General features: G+C 45.0%; 1 pseudogene across 1 annotated transcript; it reads right to left on the bottom strand.

Annotated features, from left to right (window-relative positions):
- Positions 1-958: 958 nt before the first annotated feature.
- Positions 959-12,455, bottom strand: Tomm20l2 (translocase of outer mitochondrial membrane 20 like 2; annotated as a pseudogene). The gene is made up of 2 exons (XR_015685857.1): positions 12,402-12,455; positions 959-1,854 (listed from the first exon to the last, which is right to left on the bottom strand). The product of XR_015685857.1 is annotated as a translocase of outer mitochondrial membrane 20 like 2, transcript variant X2 (transcript).
- Between the last annotated feature and the right edge of the window lie 5,816 nt (positions 12,456-18,271).

The raw sequence follows: 18,271 nt of genomic DNA, 5'->3' as shown, positions 1-18,271 counted from the left end.
TCTCTCAGTGCCCTAGAACTTAACAAGTAGGCTAAGCTGTCTGATTAGTAGGCTCCAGGGAGCCATCTATCTCCCCAGTACTGGTATTACAAGTGTGCGCCACAGTGCATGCCTGCTATCTAGGTGGGCTGTGGGGGCTGTGCAAGGCAAGCTCTTAACCAGCCGAGTTATTGCCCTAGTTCTGTTGTTCTGATTTTTGAGACAAGGTCTCAACATGAAGCCCAGGCTGATCTTGAACTCACTAAGTATTCCATGCTGGCCTTCTAATTAAAGGAGTCCTGCAGACTCATCGTCCCACATGCTTAATTATAGCAATGTGCCATGATGCTCAGCTCATTTTAACTGTTAGGATAACACTATCCCATAATCCTTTACATTTCTTAGCTAAACGCACTGGAAACACGACAGAAGGCCACATACATTCTGTCTCTAACTGGGTGTTAAATCTACCTCTGAAAAATTGCAAAATCCAATATTGGAGTCCAGGAGTTACGTCACAAGAACACCGATCTCAGTCAGACAGGGATAGTTTATTGAGCATTCGCCCCAGGACTGGTCGATCAGGGCTGCAGGCCAGACTTGGGAGCTAACTGCAATGTTGAGTTAAGATCCTATAGGCCTTTTAAGCCTGAAATCCACAAACATCTGTGCCAAGTTACTTTATCAGTCAGGATTTAGAGATAGGGGACTTTCTTAGGAACATGTCTTTGTTGTACACTTATCACGCTTTCAGTGGTTATGTTAGTCAACTGTGACAGATTTGCCACATCTAACACTTCGTGTCTTAATTATCAACCAGGACATCCATTACCCATGTTCAAGTCTCTTTCTGTCAAGTAGGATGTCAGTTCCCAGGGAGGTCTGGAGAACCTTTTCTTTCTTTCTTTTCTTTTTCTTTCTTTCTTTCTTTCTTTTCTTTTTTTTTTTTTTTTTTTTTTTTTTTTTTTTTTGGCTCTGTAAGGTTTTAATGCTCAGTTTTCACAAATACAAGTTTCTACCCAATGTTCTAATCTTTAAAATGCATGTTATTCAACTATTCCTCATAGTCTTTTCCAATCTTTTAAAATCACTAGGCGTTCTCTACCTAAGTGATACTCTGCTCTATTCACATTTGAATTGCATGCCTTAAGAACAAAAAGTCCATGATCTTCTGGTTAACACAGTGTATTTATAAAATGAAAAGCTCTATCGAAATACTTTTCGCTGGGAAAATAAATAGAACAGACATGGATCTACCAAGGTTCACATTCACTTTGGCAGATGTCAGTGTGGGACAGTTCATGACAAGCACAGTTTGCCCTTATCCCCCCGGAGCAGATCAGCTTCCAAGCTAACTGTTAAATTATTTTACTGAGACTCCGTCATGTCGGTACCTGGTTCATTCCACATCACCTTCAGCCGTGCTCTGAGAACTGACAATTCTCTGACTAATGTTGGAAGCTTGGTCAGAAGCATCTGGAACACTGGTGGTGGAAGCGTCTGCTGTAACACTTGCAGCAACTGCTGAGGCCGTCCACGCACAGCAGCTGCGTCTGTCAGGTGGTCCACACCCTTCTCGTAGTTACTTTGTGCTAATAACTCCCCACCAAGCTGTAACTCTTTGAGGAAGAATTTCTGAACAGCCTCAGCATCTTTTAAATCAGGTAACTTGGAAAGCCCAGCTCTCTCCTTAGCAAGCTTCTGTTTCTCTCTTCGTTCTCGAAGCCTGCTCTTGAAGTTGGAGTCACTCCACCTTGTGTGGTCGAAGTAGATGCAGTACCCGACGAAGAGGGTACCGCACATGCCCGCGACGCTGGCGCTGTTTCGGCCAACGGTCTTCGCTCCACAGGGCCTGTGCCAGCCGAGGCAGCCTGCCTGGCATCGGTTGGCTCCAACCAATCAGAGGACACCAGCCGCTTGCTGCCGCCTGTCTGTCAGAAGTCTTATTTCAAGTAACCTTTTTTATATTGATGCAGGTGTTTCTCTTGTGTTGGGGTCCATCCCAGGGGCAGGTTATAAAAGCAAAAACCATAAAATCTTGTACATAGATGTGGGAAGTGCTGCCTGGTAATTGGCTTGGTTAACTATACAAAACAGTTCTAACTTCTGCTGTGATTGGTTTTCAAGAGCACAGAACATAATTACATACAGATTATGTAATAATAAATGATTTTATACAGAATATTTAATCAACCTGGGCATGCGTACTGGCTGGTTCTGTGTGTCAACTTGACACAAGCTGGAGTTATCACAGAAAGGAGCCTCCCTTGAGGAAATGCATCCATGAGATCCAGCTGTAAGGCATTTTCTCAGTTAGTGATCAAGGATGGGAGGGCCCATTGTGGGTGGTGCCATCCTGGGTTGGTGGTCTTGGGTTCTATAAGAGAGCAAGCTGAGCAAGCCAGGGGAAGCAAGCCAGTAAGTAACATCCCTCCACGGCCTCTGCATCAGCTCCTGCTTCCTGACCTGCTTGAGTTCCAGTCCTGACTTCCTTTGGTGATGAACAGCAATGTGGAAGTGTAAGCTGAATAAACCCTTTCCTCCCCAACTTGCTTCTTGGTCATGATGTTTGTGCAGGAATAGAAACCCTGACTAAGACAGCACGAGAAAGTTTCCTGGCAATACCAGAAACAACCCATGAGAAAAATTTCCTTATAATATTTGGTTTTTTTTTTTTTGTTTTTTTTTTTTTGTTTTTTTTTTTTGGTTCTTTTTTTCGGAGCTGGGGACCGAACCCAGGGCCTTGCGCTTCCTAGGCAAGCGTTCTACCACTGAGCTAAATCCCCAACCCCCATAATATTTGTTAACAGCACAAAATGGCAGGCTAGACAGGCTAGGTAATGCTACCCAGGCTTTTAACCTTCTACCTAAACCTCAACAACACAAGGCAGCAAAAATGAAAACTGGCTTGGTATGGTGGTATGACTTTGATCCTACCACTAGGGAGGCACAAGCAGGCAGATCTGTGAGTTTGAGGCCACCCTGGTCCACACAGTGAGCTCTAGGGCAGCCAAGGCTAACATAGTGAGAACCTATCTCTAAACAATCAAAATCCTGATCCCTTCAAACATTAGAAAAGGGCTGGGGGAAAATACCACCTCTTCAAGAAAACACTGCATTATCAAAATTAAAATATATGGGGCTGGGGATTTAGCTCAGTGGTAGAGCGCTTACCTAGGAAGCGCAAGGCCCTGGGTTCGGTCCCCAGCTCCGAAAAAAAGAACAAAAAAAAAAAAAAAAACTAACTTAAAATATATGTTTATTTATTCTTTTTGAGTGTGTGATGGTTTGCATAAGCTTGGCCCAGGGAATGGCACTATCAGAAGGTGTGGCCTTGTTGGAGGGAGTGTGTAACTGTGAGGTGGGCTTGGAGACCCTCCTCCTAGCTGCCTGGGGATGCTCAGTCTGTCCCTGGCTTCCTTCCGATGAAGATGTAGAACTCAGCTCCTCCTGCACCATGCCTGCCTGGATGCTGCCATGCTCCTGCCTTGATGATAATGGACTGAACCTCTGAACTTGTTAGCCAGCCCCAATTAAATGTTGTCCTATATAAAACTCATGTTGGTCATGGTGTCTGTTCACAGCAATAACACCCTAACTGAGACAGAAGTTGGTACCAGGAATGGGTTATTGATGTGAGGGCCTGACCATGCTTTTGTGTGGAGGAATGTGGATTTTTGGGACTTGGGATTTGGAAAACAGTGGAATGCTTTAAATGGGGCTTAATGGGCTATCATAGTAGGAATTTGGAAGACTGTTACTGAAAGCAATTTGAACTATTTGAACCTGGCCCAGGGTGGTTCAGTGAAGAAGAATTTCAGTATGTGGCCTAGAGACTGTTCTTGTGGTATTTTGGGGAAAAACGTGACTGCTTTTTGCCATTGTCCAAAGAGTGTGCCTGAGGTTAAGGTGAAGAGATTTAGATTAATTGCTTTGAAAAAGGAAGTCTGAAACAGCCTGGTGTAAATTCTGTTGTGTGGTTACTAAAATTCATTCTTATGAAGAGCATTTTAATGAAAAAAGGGAAGTTGAAAAAAAAAATACATGGTTCGAGTATTAAAGGGAAACCAGGAAGTGAAATGGAGCTGAATCCTGTGTTCAAGGATATTAAATTGAATTAAGGAAGTAATGACCTTGGGGCTAATCCCACCCAGCTAAGTTAGCTCCAGGCAACTTAGTACAAACCTTTAATCCTGGGAGGCAAAGACAAGCAAATCTTTGAGTTCAAGACCAGCCTAGAACAGAGCAAGTTCTAGGTGAAGAAAAACTTAAATCCAGGTGTGGTAGTACACACCTTGAATCCCAGGAGACGGCATAGAGATCTCTAAATTCAAGGTCATTCTATAGAGCAAGGTCCAGGACAGCCAAGCTTAGGCAGTGAAGGAGTTAGAGAAGAGGAAGCTAGTGATAATGTAATAGATCAAGGGGGCCATGCTCCAGCTCCTGGGAGCAGCAGAACTCAGCAGCTTCAGCCATGTGTCTCTGGCTTTATAGTCAAGAGGAGAAGGAGACTACTGGGACAATTGATGCTGGTTAGCTGGAGCTAAGAAAGAGATCAGCATCACTGAGGTGAAATCTTCTGGGAAGGGTTCTCTGAGAGCACAGAGAAGCTGTGTTCCAGAGATAACCAAGGTTGTACCTCCTGCTGCAGCTGTACTTGGTAATGTGTAAGAGTCACCCAGGTGGTACTGGCTTTGAAGACATGAAGAGGTCATGAAGAACAGCTGAGGCTGGGTACTATGAGAGGCCGTGGAAGGCCATTGGTGAAGGTGCAGCCTCAGTTGCAGTTGACGGCCCAGAACTGAAGGGGTCATGCAAAGGAGTTGAGGCTTGGCACCATGAAGAGAGCCTGTGAGAGGCTACTGGGGAAGCCTAGTTGCAACAGAAGACCCCAGCGTATTGAAGGTGCTGGTACCATGGGAGGATCGCCAAGAACAGCTGAGGCAGTGGAGTGGATCACTCTGAGTGTTACAGAGGGCAGAGCTGGAGAAGTGAAGCCAGCACTTTGGAGGATCATGTGAGATCCCAGACATTGAAACAAGCTGTAACATTGAAGCTGCCTTAGAGACACAAAGATGTTAAAGATGCCAGAGCCCAGGGCTATCTGCTGAGGAAGGCTGCTAACAGGGAGCTCAGGAGAAAGAAATTTGTTGTAGTCGACAAAGATGAAAAAAGGAGTTGAAGGTCTGAAGACTGCTTTAACATCAAACATGGAAATGGCAGAGTTTGAAGTTTGCCCAGCTGGTTGCCTGTCTTTTTTTGTTTGTTTGTTTAAGATTTATTTATTTATTTTATGTGAGTACACTGTCACTGTCTTCAGACACACCAGAAGAGAAAATTGGATCCATTACAGATGGCTGTGAGCCACCATGTGGTTGCTGGGAATGAACTCAGGACCTCTGGAAGAGCAGTCAGTGCTCTTAACCACTGAGCCATCTCTCCAGCCCTGGTTGCCTGTCTTAATTAGGGGATTATAGTTACGTGATTGAATGGATCTCAGAAGAGACTGAACTTTGGACTTTTAACATTGTTGATACTGATATAGACTATGGGGACTTTGGAAGTTGGACTTAATGTACTTTATTATGCTATGTTTAGGTATGGCCTCCATAGACTCATGTGTTTGAACAGGCCTATGGAGGCCAGGGAGTGGAATGTGCTGGTTTGCATATGCTTGGCCCAGGGAATGGCACTGTTAGAAGGTGTGGCCTTGTCGGAGGAAGTGTGTCACTGTGGGGAGTGGACTTGGAGACCCTCCTCCTAGCTGCCTGAGGATGCTCAGTCTTTTCCTGGCTTCTTTCAGGGAAGATGTAGAACTCAGCTCCTCCTGCACCATGCCTGCCTGGATGCTGCCATGCTCCTGCCTTGATGATAATGGACTGAACCTCTGAACCTGTAAGCCAGCCCCAATTAAATATTGTCCTTTATAAAACTTGCATTGGTCATGGTGTCTGCTCACAGCAGTAACACCCTAAGACAGAGTGTTTCTTTGTTTTCAAGACAGGGTTTTTTGTGTAGCCCTGGCTATCCTGGAACTCACTCTGTAAACCAGGCTGGTCTCAAACTCACAAGAGCTCTTTGCCTCTGCCTCCCAAGTGCTGGGAGTAAAGGTGTGGCCACCACCACCACCCAGCTTATTTATTTGTTCTTCTGAGGGCTTTGGAACTGAAAGCATGCACCACCACACCCCATTAAGTGTTTGAGTCAGGGTCTAATGTGTCCCAAGCTGGCTCTAGCTAGCTCTGTAACAGAGGATAACCTTGAGCTCTGACCCTTTTCTGCCTTGGTGTGCCCAGCTAAAAACAGCTTGTTTTAAAAGTCAAGCCTATTAAATAAATAAATAAATATTAATTGAAGTGGCAAATTTGATGCTGTTATTGCAAACTAAAAATGACAAGTTGATTAGTTACAACTGACAAAAACAAGCAGGGAGTGGTAACTCCTAGCTTAATCTGTCTGAGTTTAGTTCATCTCCAGGCCAGTTTGGTCTCCATAGTGAGTTCCAAGACAGCCAGGGCTATGTAGAAGGACCTGTGTCAAACAAACAAACAAACAAACAAACACCTGTTAAAGAAACTTTAACGTGCTGGAGAGTTGATGGTTCAGTGGTTAAGAGCACGGATTGCTCTTCCAAAGGTCCTGAGTTCAAATCCCAGCAACCACCTGGTGGCTCACAACCATCTGTAATGTCCGAAGACAGCATATATATATATATGTATGTATATGTATGTATATATATGTATAAATGTATATATGTGTGTGTATATGTGTGTGTGTGTATATATATACATATATATATATATATGTATATATATATAACTTTAGCGTTATCAAATATATCTTGAACCTAAACTTTAGTTGCTGGACCTTTGAAATCAATCCCACTGTAGTGTAATTAATACCAACAAAGCATGAATGAGAGTCTGGTGGGAAAGTCTTTTTCTCCGAGGTGCTGAGCATTATGGCTCTGCGCTGCTCAGCTGGAGACCCTAGCCCTCACCCTGGCTCTGATTTAGTGCATGGGTACACTGCAGTGAATAGCCATGTACAGGCAGTAGAAGGACTGTTTCCAGGACTCTGCTGATAATACAGTCCAAAGTTCAAGGCCCACAGCCTACACACATCTTCCCTCTAAGGTCCCAATTATCTCCAGGTTTCTTACCATAGCAACCAGCAGCACTGCCACAGAAACTTAGGCTTGTGTTGCGTGTTGGATAACTACAGAAGTCTGCATGTGCTCAGTAAAGATAGTTTTTACAAGGTTTTTTCTTTTTTAAATTTTCAGTTCTTCCCAGTTTCCTCCTCTGCCCACCCGTCTTTGTTTCTTTCTTTCTTTTTTTTTAATAAATCTTTTTATAACATTATGTAGTTATACATGTGTTTTGTGTGCATGAAGCTCTTCGAACACACTGTAGGAGGGATGTAGTGAGCCATATTGGATTTGGGCCTGGATAGCTCAAAGTGGCTATGTGACTTTTGGCCACACATACTCCTAAGAGCCTCTCCCATGTATTTACGGCACAGGAAGAAAAGACCAGACCAAGTAGTAAACACCCGGTATCTCCACTGCATGACCTCTGCTGAGCCCGGCTGATGCATATGGAACCGACACACCTGGACCACACCTGGGTGGTGGTCAACTTACTTCTGCCTTTTACTTCCTCAGCCTTTATCCTGGAGATTTAGGCTGGTCTTCTCGGATTTCTCCCTAATTAATTCAGATCTCGAAGTCGGTCTTTTGTCACGAGCCAGGTAGTCACGAGCCAGGTAGTCAGGAGCCAGGTAGTCACGAGCCAGGGTTTCCCACTGTGCTTCCCAGATATTACCTGGGGAACTTGGGTATATAAGTGGTGAATAAAGCTACAGGACTCTCTCTCTTCCTCTCCTGGCTTGACACGAATAACCTGTGTGTGTGCTTCTTTCATCCCGTAGGCTTTCGCCCAATTCTCGGTACCAGGTCGGTGCTGGTGCCGACAATTGGAGGTCCCACCGAGATCGGAGAAGAAAGGGGTACCTACGGGACGTCCCAGGAGCCCGGCCGGCATAGGAGAAGGGACGGATTGGGTGAGTGGATAGTGGAAAAGGAAAATTTTCGTGCCATGGGAACTGCGAGTTCTACTTCACAGCTAGCTGATCAGGTAGTTACTTTGCTCGAGCATCAGGGAATTGGTATAAAAGAAGAAACAGTTGAAGAATTTATTAAAACCTTAGAAAAGACTAGTCCTTGGCTTTCCCATTCAGGAGAACTTAATATTCCTGATTGGGAACAGGTTATGAGAGATTTGCAAAGAACGCTGCGGAAATATGGCCCTGAGAGCATTCCTGCTGCCACGCTTTCTTTGTGGGGATTGGTCAAGGATGCTCTCTTGAAAATAAGGGGACGGAGGTCAAAGATAGAAAGAGCATTTGGAGCAGCACAAGATGATGCCTCTTGTAGGTCCTTACAAACCTCTGATCCAGATCAGGATTCTAGCTCAGAGGAGGAAAAAGGAGAGACATCAGTAAAGGAATTAGAGGTGCCTAAGAGAAAGATTAATAAGCACAGGGCCACTGAAAGATCAGGATCTCGTCCCCCTAGTGTAAATCCCTTCTTTAAAGGAGAGGGAGCTACTGCTTCTGCCTATGAACCCTATTCCTCCTTGGAGTGGTGTTGTGAAGACAAGGCTACAAGGAGAGGGGTAATTTTCTCTGAGCCTCCCCTTGGACAGAGGGTGGCATTTCCTATTGTTGAGGTCCCGGACCCCAGCAATGCGGATCAATCCATCAGACAGCATGCTCCTTTGAGTTTTAAGGAGTTGAAAGACCTGAAAGAGGCAGTCTCTGCCTATGGTCCCCTCGCTCCCTTTACTTCTGCCATTTTTGAGTCCTATGTTGCATCCACTTTGACTCCTGGAGATTGGCAACAGTTATGTAGGGCAGCATTGAGTGGCGGAGACTTTCTATCATGGAGGGGAGAATTTCAAGAACTATGTGCGCAACTAGCTAGACTTAATGCGCAAGCAGGATTTCCCCAGAGGGATCTAGAAATGTTGACGGGAACAGGACAATATGCGGCCCTTCCAGCCCAGATTCTATATGATCCTGCCGTTTATGCTCAAATTTCCACAGCGGCAGTTAAAGCTTGGAAGGCCCTGCCCAATAAGGCAGCTGGGGAACAATTATCGAAGGTAGTACAAGGACCCTCGGAACCTTTCCAGGAATTTGCTGATAGATTATTACAGTTGGCTGGGAGGCTGTTTGGAGACATTGATACTGCTATGCCTTTAGTGAAACAATTGGCGTATGAGAATTCTAATAAATGATGCAAGGAGGTTATTAGATCTCACAAGAGTAAGAGTCTGATTGACTATATTAAGTTGTGTAAAGAAATAGATGGGAATTATGTAATGGGACAGGTTATCGCTGCGGCCATGCAGAAGGGAAACGGAGGAACCATGATTTGTTTCAGGTGTGGACAACCTGGACATCTTTTTTTTTTTTTTTTTTTTTTTTGGTTCTTTTTTTTCGGAGCTGGGGACCGAACCCAGGGCCCTGCGCTTCCTAGGTAAGCGCTCTACCACTGAGCTAAATCCCCAGCCCCAACCTGGACATCTTAAAAGAGGGTGCCCTCAGAACAAAAAGATAGGAGACTCTGGATTATGCCCTGGGTGCCGTAAAGGCCATCACTGGAGAAGTGAGTGTAGATCTAGGGAAGATGTTGAAGGGCAGCCTTTAAACTTTCCGGGAAACGGGAGACGGGGCCTGCTCCGGGGCCCACAAGCCAGAGTGTACGGAGCCATGAAAACTTCCGAGGTAGAACCTACCCCGACACAGTTTATCCCTCAAACCAATCCTTTTTCGTCAAGGACCTGGTCAGAGGGACCCCAGGAAGCGCAGGACTGGACCTCTGCTCCTCTGCCAGAGCAGTGTTAACCCCTCAAATGGGCCCCCAGACACTTGGCACTGGGGTACATGGGCCTCTGCCCTCTGGGAGTATAGGCCTTTTGTTAGGCCAAAGCAGTGCCCTGATGAGAGGAATAAAAATCTTTCCTGGAAGGGGGTGGGGATTTAGCTCAGTGGTAGAGCGCTTGCCTAGGAAGCGCAAGGCCCTGGGTTCGGTCCCCAGCTCCGGAAAAAAAGAGCCAAAAAAAAAAAAAAAAAAAAAAGAAAAATCTTTCCTGGAGTGATTGACTCTGATTTTACAGGAGAAATTAAAATTATGGTTTCTGTAGAAAAAGGCATTGTAGTTATTCCTCAAGGGGATAGGATAGCTCATTTGGTCCTTTTGCCCCAGTTTCATACTGATAATCCTGTGTTTAAATCTGCCCGTGGTAATCAGGGCTTTGGGTCCACTGGGCCCGGAGCATTTTGGGTGTCCTCCTTAGAGAAGCGTCCCACGCTTACTCTATGGGTTGAAGGAAAGCCCCTGCGTGGGCTCCTGGATACCGGAGCTGATACAACTGTAATAGCTAAAGCTTTCTGGCCACAGGCCTGGCCGCTAGAGATATCTTACTCCACCTTACAAGGAGTGGGGACAGCTACAGCTCCTCTAAAAAGTAGCAAGATTCTTAAATGGAGAGACGAGGAAGGACATGAGGGATGGTTTCAGCCTTTTGTTTTAGAGCAAATACCTACCAATTTGTGGGGACGAGATGTGCTCAATGATATGGGGGCTGTGCTGACAACTCAGCCTGTACAAAATGTGATGAGGAAACAAGGCAAACCTAGTAGTGTAAGCAATAAAACAGACTTGGGAAATTTATCCTAAGGGTCACTGTTAATAAGCCTCCGAATGTTAAACCTTTGCCCATCACCTGGAAGTCTAATGATCCGGTGTGGATTCCACAGTGGCCCCTATCCAAGGAAAAATTGGAGGCAGCTCGTCAATTAGCACAGGAGCAATTAGAAGCTGGTCATATTGTTCCTTCCACTTCCCCTTGGAATACACCTATTTTTGTGATTAAGAAAAAGTCTGGGAAGTGGAGATTATTACAAGATTTAAGGGAAATCAATAAAATTATGATACCTATGGGACCTACTCAGCCTGGTCTCCCAGTCCTGTTGCTATACCTAAAAATTGGCATATGATAGTTATTGATTTAAAGGATTGTTTCTTTACTATTCCGCTACATCCTAAAGACTGTGAGAGATTTGCCTTTAGCATTCCTTCCATAAATTTTCAAGAGCCTTCTCATCGCTATCACTGGGTCGTGTTACCTCAGGGAATGGCCAACAGTCCTACCATGTGTCAGGTGTATGTAGCCTCTGCCTTAAAGCCTTTAAGGCAAAAATATCCACAGACTTATATCGTCCATTTTATGGATGATATCTTGGTAGCGGCTCCAGATGAAAAACAGTTGTTGACAGCATATGCTGACTTACAAGAAAATTTGGCTGCTGCAGGACTAGTGATTGCCCCTGAAAAGGTCCAAAAAGACTTCCCATATCAATACTTAGGACATGAATTGTTACAAAAAGGAATTCGCCCACAAAAACTTAAAATTAGGTTGGATACACTAAGGACTTTAAATGACTTTCAAAAATTATTAGGGGATGTAAATTGGCTCCAACCGACGTTAAAATTAACCACAGGACAGTTGAAGCCATTGTTTGATATTTTAAAAGGCGATTCCTCTCCAAATTCACCTAGACAATTAACACCGGAAGCTCGTGAATGTTTAAATTTAGTACAACGGGCTTTGGAAGAGGCTCATCTTAATTATATTGATTATTCTAGACCTCTTTTATTTCTGATTTTTGTATCTGCCTATTCCCCTATGGGACTTTTTTGGCAAGATGGACCTTTAACGTGGGTTTATTTACAAGCTTCACCTGCGAAGATAGTGGTGGCTTATCCTCAGGCCGTTGCTCAATTACTGTTCAAGGCTCAAAGAATTAGCTTACAGACTTTTGGTAAAGAACCAGATCTTATTATTACTCCTTATACCAAAGAACAGCTACAGCATTTAGCCCAGGGACTTACAGATTGGGCTATTTTAATATGCACAATTGTTGGTCAATTTGATAACCATTATCCTGATAGTAAGATTTGTCAATTTTTCAAAATGCATCCGGTAATTTTTCCACGAATCATTGTTAGTTCTCCTTTACAAAAGGCTCGTTTAGTATTTACTGATGGTTCCTTCAATGGTAGTGCTGTGGTAGTGTCTGGAGGGAAGGTAGAGGTTATACAAATTCCTAATTGTTCTGCACAGCTAGCCGAATTGAAAGCCTTACAATTAGCTTTGGTTATGTTTCCTGATGAACCTTGCAACATATACACTGATAGTGTGATGTGTCTCAGATTGTTTCATCCCTTGAGACCGCTGCCTTCGTTGCTCCTGTTTCATCCATTTGTGCCTGCTTATTACAAGTACAGGCCTTGCTGTGGCAGCGTCGGGAACCTATTTTTGTGGGCCACATAAGAGGTCATTCCATGTTACCTGGCCCCTTGGCACAAGGCAATGAATTAGCTGATTCTTATACTCGATCTTCATGTTGCTATGTGTTAATGAATGGTACTGCCTATGATAAAGCTTTACAAATGCACAGAAAATTTCATCTTAATGCTAGCTCTTTGATGTTTCACAATGGAATAACTAAAGAACAAGCAGCTCAAATAGTCAGTCAATGTCCCCGGTGTGCCCCGTTTATTTCTTCTCCCAATTTGGGGGTTAACCCAAGAGGGTTACAACCTAATGATATTTGGCAAATGGATGTTACCCATATTTCTTCCTTTGGGAAGCTACGGTTTGTCCATGTGTCTATTGATACCTATTCTGGCCTGCTCTTTGCCTCTGCTCATAGTGGAGAGAAAATTAAAGATGTTAGAAGTCACTGCGTACAGGCCTTTGCCTTTATGGGAGTCCCACGACAATTAAAAACTGATAATGGTCCAGCATATACTAGTGGGCCTTTTAGAAAATTTTGTGAGGATTATGATATTGTACATAAGACTGGCATTCCTTATAATCCTCAAGGACAAGCTATAGTAGAAAGAGCTCACTTGACACTTAAGAATTATCTTGAGGTTGGGGATTTAGCTCAGTGGTAGAGCGCTTGCCTAGGAAGCGCAAGGCCCTGGGTTTGGTCCCCAGCTCCGAAAAAAGAAGAAGGAAAAAAAAAAAAAGAATTATCTTGAAAAAACTAAAACAGGGGACCAGAATTCCCCACCTGCTAAACTTGCCTTTATTACCTATATTTTAAATTTTTTGTTAGTAGATAAGAATAACTGTTCAGCAGCAGATAGACATTGGAAAGGAAAAAAGACACAAGGAAGGTATGGTCCGTTGGAAAGATTTGGCCTCAGGAGTATGGAAGGGACCTGACCCTGTCTTAGTTAGGGTTAGGGGTTCTGCTTGTGTTTTTCCTAGAGATGCTGAAGCACCCATTTGGATTCCTGAACGTTGTGTTCGTCCTGTCTCCATGGAATCCGGTACCGATGGAGACCGTGATCCTGATACCAGTGGGAATAAGGAGCACACTCCAGTCAGCAGTGATGTCCACCAATAGGACGCCAGAAAAAGCAGCTGCCCTGCCTGCTGACCACTGCGTGTGTCCCGTCCCACTGCGGCCTGCGCTTCGACCCTTTGTGCACTGCTGCTTGCTGGAGAAAACTGGACTCCAGCTGTTACCCCTGCCCCCCTCATTCCCCTGGTGACTCCTGCTGCCTTAACTGCTACTGTAGCAGCCATCACTGCTGCAGCCATTGTGTCTGCAGTGTCTGGAGTTACCCTCCCCCAATCTATTGTTAGGCAAGCACAGTGGGTGAACTTTCTGGAGTAGTTGCTAACAATTGGGAATTCTAAATTTTATTACAGGAGCTGCTTGACTAGGGCCCTTGGTGGTATGGCCATAGCAGCTGAGGAGAACCAGATGAGGTGCCCATCACTTCGGGAGAGGCTCAACTTCCACAATCTCTTAAATTAATGCCATCTGGCTCCTACTCTTTCGCCCCTGGGCTCAAGTAAGAGGAATGACAAGATGATCCAATGTAGCTATCCTCAGGGACGGGCAACTTCCTCTGACCCTTGACCAATCTAAGACAGGAACCTTGGGGGCGACAAGGTGATCCTATGACAGATAAGGCTGGGGTTTGAGAGGTCGATCCTAAGACAGAGGTGGCTACACCCCGTTTAAATGTACGGGCCGGTCAAATGCTCCTCTGCCCAGTTTCTCCCCCAATAAACACACACGTATAGCCCAGAACGGTGTGTTACAGCATAAGTTCATTCCTAGCCATTGGGGTGCAGTCCTAACTGCAAGAGTGGCTCGCCATGGCCGAGCTGGGCACTTTGTGAGGCATGTCTGATCTCTCTCAGACCACTACCTCCACCTAATGGTCTTTTATAAATAAATAACGGGGGAGTTGTAGTGAGCCATATTGGATTTGGGCCTGGATAGCTCAAAGTGGCTATGTGACTTTTGGCCACACATACTCCTAAGAGCCTCTCCCATGTATTTACGGCACAGGAAGAAAAGACCAGACCAAGTAGTAAACACCCGGTATCTCCACTGCATGACCTCTGCTGAGCCCGGCTGATGCATATGGAACCGACACACCTGGACCACACCTGGGTGGTGGTCAACTTACTTCTGCCTTTTACTTCCTCAGCCTTTATCCTGGAGATTTAGGCTGGTCTTCTCGGATTTCTCCCTAATTAATTCAGATCTCGAAGTCAGTCTTTTGTTACCGAAGTCACGAGCCAGGTAGTCACGAGCCAGGGTTTCCCACTGTGCTTCCCAGATATTACCTGGGGAACTTGGGTATATAAGTGGTGAATAAAGCTACAGGACTCTCTCTCTCTTCCTCTCCTGGCTTGACACAAATAACCTGTGTGTGTGCTTCTTTCATCCCGTAGGCTTTCGCCCGATTCTCAGTACCAGGTCGATTCTCAGTACCAGGTCGGTGCTGGCGCCGACAGAGGGAGGTCAGAGGACAACCTTAAAAAATAAGTGTGATTCTCAGTTGATTGAGTCTAAGGGTGCTGTGACATCCAGATAACCCAGGGCAAAGCACCACTCTGGGTTCCTTACCTGCAATGTTATACACTCAACCGGGTTGTTTGAAGATAGCGTATATAACAGCCCACAGTCACACTGTGGCAGCTCTTGAAGAAGAGGACAAATATGCTTGCTGTCTTTTTTTTTTTTTTTTTTTTTTGGTTCTTTTTTTTGGAGCTGGGGATCGAACCCAGGGCCTTGCGCTTCCTAGGCAAGCGCTCTACCACTGAGCTAAATCAACCCCATGCTTGCTGTCTTAGTTAGGATTTCCAGTGCTGTGAAGAGACACTATAACCAAGGCAACTCTTATAAAACACATTTAATTGAGGCTGGCTTACAGGTTCAGAGGTTCAGCCCATTATCATCAAGGCAGGAAGCGTCCAGGCAGACAGGAGAAGCTGACATGAGGCTCTACATCTTGTTCCAAAGGCAAATGGGAGAAGACAATCCCTCAGGTAGGTAGGAGGAGGGTCTCAAAGCCCAGCCACACAGTGACACACTTCCTCCAAGACCACACCTCCTAACAGTGCCGCTCCCTGGGCCAAGCACATTCAAACCACCACACGCGCTTTCTTCATTCATACAGTTTCCATGCTATGCCAGTGCCACGTGCACACAAGAGATATCTCTCTGGAAGGTTATACTTAGGTAGGGAGCAAGTAAAAGGCAGAGATGCACAGTAAGACCTGCCTCAAATGAATAGGCAGATAAATTGATGATTGACTGATTGATAGGTCGATGATAGATACATAGAGAGATAGGGGTGTGTGTGTGTGTGTGTAAGAGAAAGAAGGATGTACACATAAGACACAAGTGTCTTTGGAGGCCACAAGTATTGGATTCCTTGGAACTGGAGTTTATAAGTAGATGTGTGCTATACCTTATTACTATGTTAGTTTGCTTTTTGTGACTGTGATCAAACACTGACTAAAACCAACCAGGGAGGAAAGGGTTTCCCTGGCTTACAGGTAGAAGTCACAGTCTATCATGAAGGGAAGTCAGGGCAGGAACCTGGACACAGGGACCAAAACAAAGGCTACGGAAAGAATGCTGTTCACTGGCTTGTTCCATGGGCCCCACCTTCTAAAAACCTTTCTTAGTACATTGGTTCGAGGGATTGAACATAGGTGCTCAGGCTCAGTGGCAAGTGCCTTTATCTGCTGAGTCAAGAGCCCAGACATCTGGTTCCTATTCTTGTGTTTACCATTTTCCTTCTAAATACTATCGAGAGTTACCTTCTAAAGATGGAAATCTGCACATATTCCCATTCTCTTTAAAACTCCCCATTGAAGGCTGGAAAGAAGGCTCAACAGTTAAGCGCATTTGCTGCTCTTGCAGAGGACTGGAGTTGGAGTCCCAGGTCCTATACATGGTAGATAACCACCTGGGACTGCAGTTCCAGGGGATCTGGTGCACTCCTCTGGCCCACGTGGGCTCTGGACATATGCACAGGTGCACAGATGTTCGTGCGGGCAAAACGCCTATACGCATAAAATAAAATTAATCTTAAAAAATAAGATATACTGTTGGTATATATTGCACATGCATGGCACATACCACACACATATACCACACACACCACACACATATACCACACACACCACACACATATATACACCATACATATACCACACTATACACCATACATAAACTCAAAGAATTGTTATTTATACTCTGAGCCTTGACTCTTCATTTTTTTGTTTTTTGTTCTAGTATTCATTTCAGAGAGTTGATGGTGGCCCCAGAGCCTTGGGTTCACCGGCTAAGCATGGTGCTACTGAGCCACACCTCAGCCAGAGCTTGAATTTTGTAAATAGCTTATGTTACTATCACCCTGTTTTCTGCCTTTTCTATCCACCCTCTAGTCCTTCACTAGACCATAGGAGAGGCAGTCAGCCTCTGATCCCTACCGCCCCCACTCCCAGCCCCGCCTCCAGGCTGCTCCTGCTGTGTAGGGACAAAGCCCAAGAGATCTTGCTCAGGAATCCATGGGGTTTCCAACTGCAGTCTTGTTCCTTATCTCTTAAGCTACCCATTGTTTCAGCTTGCAAGACTCCTCCAGGCAGACCTTTGCCACTTCCGCCTCACTCAAAAGGGAATTTTTGCTAAAGCCCCAAAGCCCATTCCAGGTTTCCAGGGCCCAGGTGCACCAGGAAAGTGAAGTGTCCCTACCCAGTTTTTCCAGTCAAGGCTAAAATGGCTGGGCAGGGCTCAGCTTGGGCAAATTATATCACAAGAGCCCCACTATACACTTAAGTAAAGTTCTTACCTTGCAAGTCCGGGGCATCCTCGTGGGTCAGCAAGATGGCTCAACTTACCAGAAAGATAGTTAAAGGTACTTGCCACCAAACCTGATGACCGCATTCAATCCCTTGAATCCTCTTGATAGAAGAGAACTGATTCTCATGATGCACATCACGGAGTTCATGCACACACACATACATACATATACAATTAATTAAGTTAATTGATAATGTTTTGGTGGTAATGGCTTTTCCTTTGGTTTTCTCAAGTAAATAAAGTTTTCAGTTTTTTGGTTTTTTTTCCAAGACAATGTTTCTCAAACAAACAAACAAACAAACAAACAAATGTGTTTTGTTGGTGGTGGGTTTTCTTTTGGTTTTCTGAGACAGGGTTTTTCTGTGTGACCCTGGCTGTCCTAGAACTCACTCTGTAGATCAGGCTGGCCTTGAACTCACTAGGATTCATCTGCCTCTGCCTCTGTGTTTTAAAATGAGTATCTGGCACACCCTTGCCAGAGGAGGGTTTTCGGCTGGTTGGTTGGGTCGGCTTGTTTGTTTTCTATCAAGCACAATTTTCTAGCAACTGTAGACCTTTCTTTTTGTTTTGTTTTGAGACAGGGTTTTTGTAGATCAGGCTGGCCTGGAACTCACAGAGATCCACTAGCCTCTGCCTCCTGAAAGCTATAAGGAACACAAGAGTCTCTCTGGAATAGCTTGGCTCCTGCCAGCGCTGGGACCCTTACAACATGATGACGCTCAGAATGATTTCAGCGAGGGCGAAACAGCGCCCTCTTCTGGAAGGATGTCCTGGGACATCCCCTTCGGCTCTGAGCTACAAAGGCTGAAAAATTCTAAGGAATAACGAGCTCGAGCTAGAGCAATGCACTGAAGCTGGAGTTTGAAAGGGCAGAAGATGTTCCAGGCCACCACCCTCATGGGACAGAGCCATGGGAGTCCAGCGGCAGGTTGCCTTAAAGCTAAATGTCTTAGGGTTACAATTGCTATGATGAAACTTAATGGCCAAAGCAACTTGGGGAGGAAAGAGTTTATTTGACTTAGGATTCCAC

This window comes from Rattus norvegicus, chromosome 4 (assembly GCF_021556685.1).
Source record: "Rattus norvegicus strain SHRSP/BbbUtx chromosome 4, alternate assembly SHRSP_T2T, whole genome shotgun sequence".
Lineage (NCBI taxonomy): Eukaryota > Metazoa > Chordata > Mammalia > Rodentia > Muridae > Rattus > Rattus norvegicus.
The sequence above is the reverse complement of the archived record's forward strand: the minus strand, read 5'-3'. Positions and strand labels throughout refer to the sequence as shown.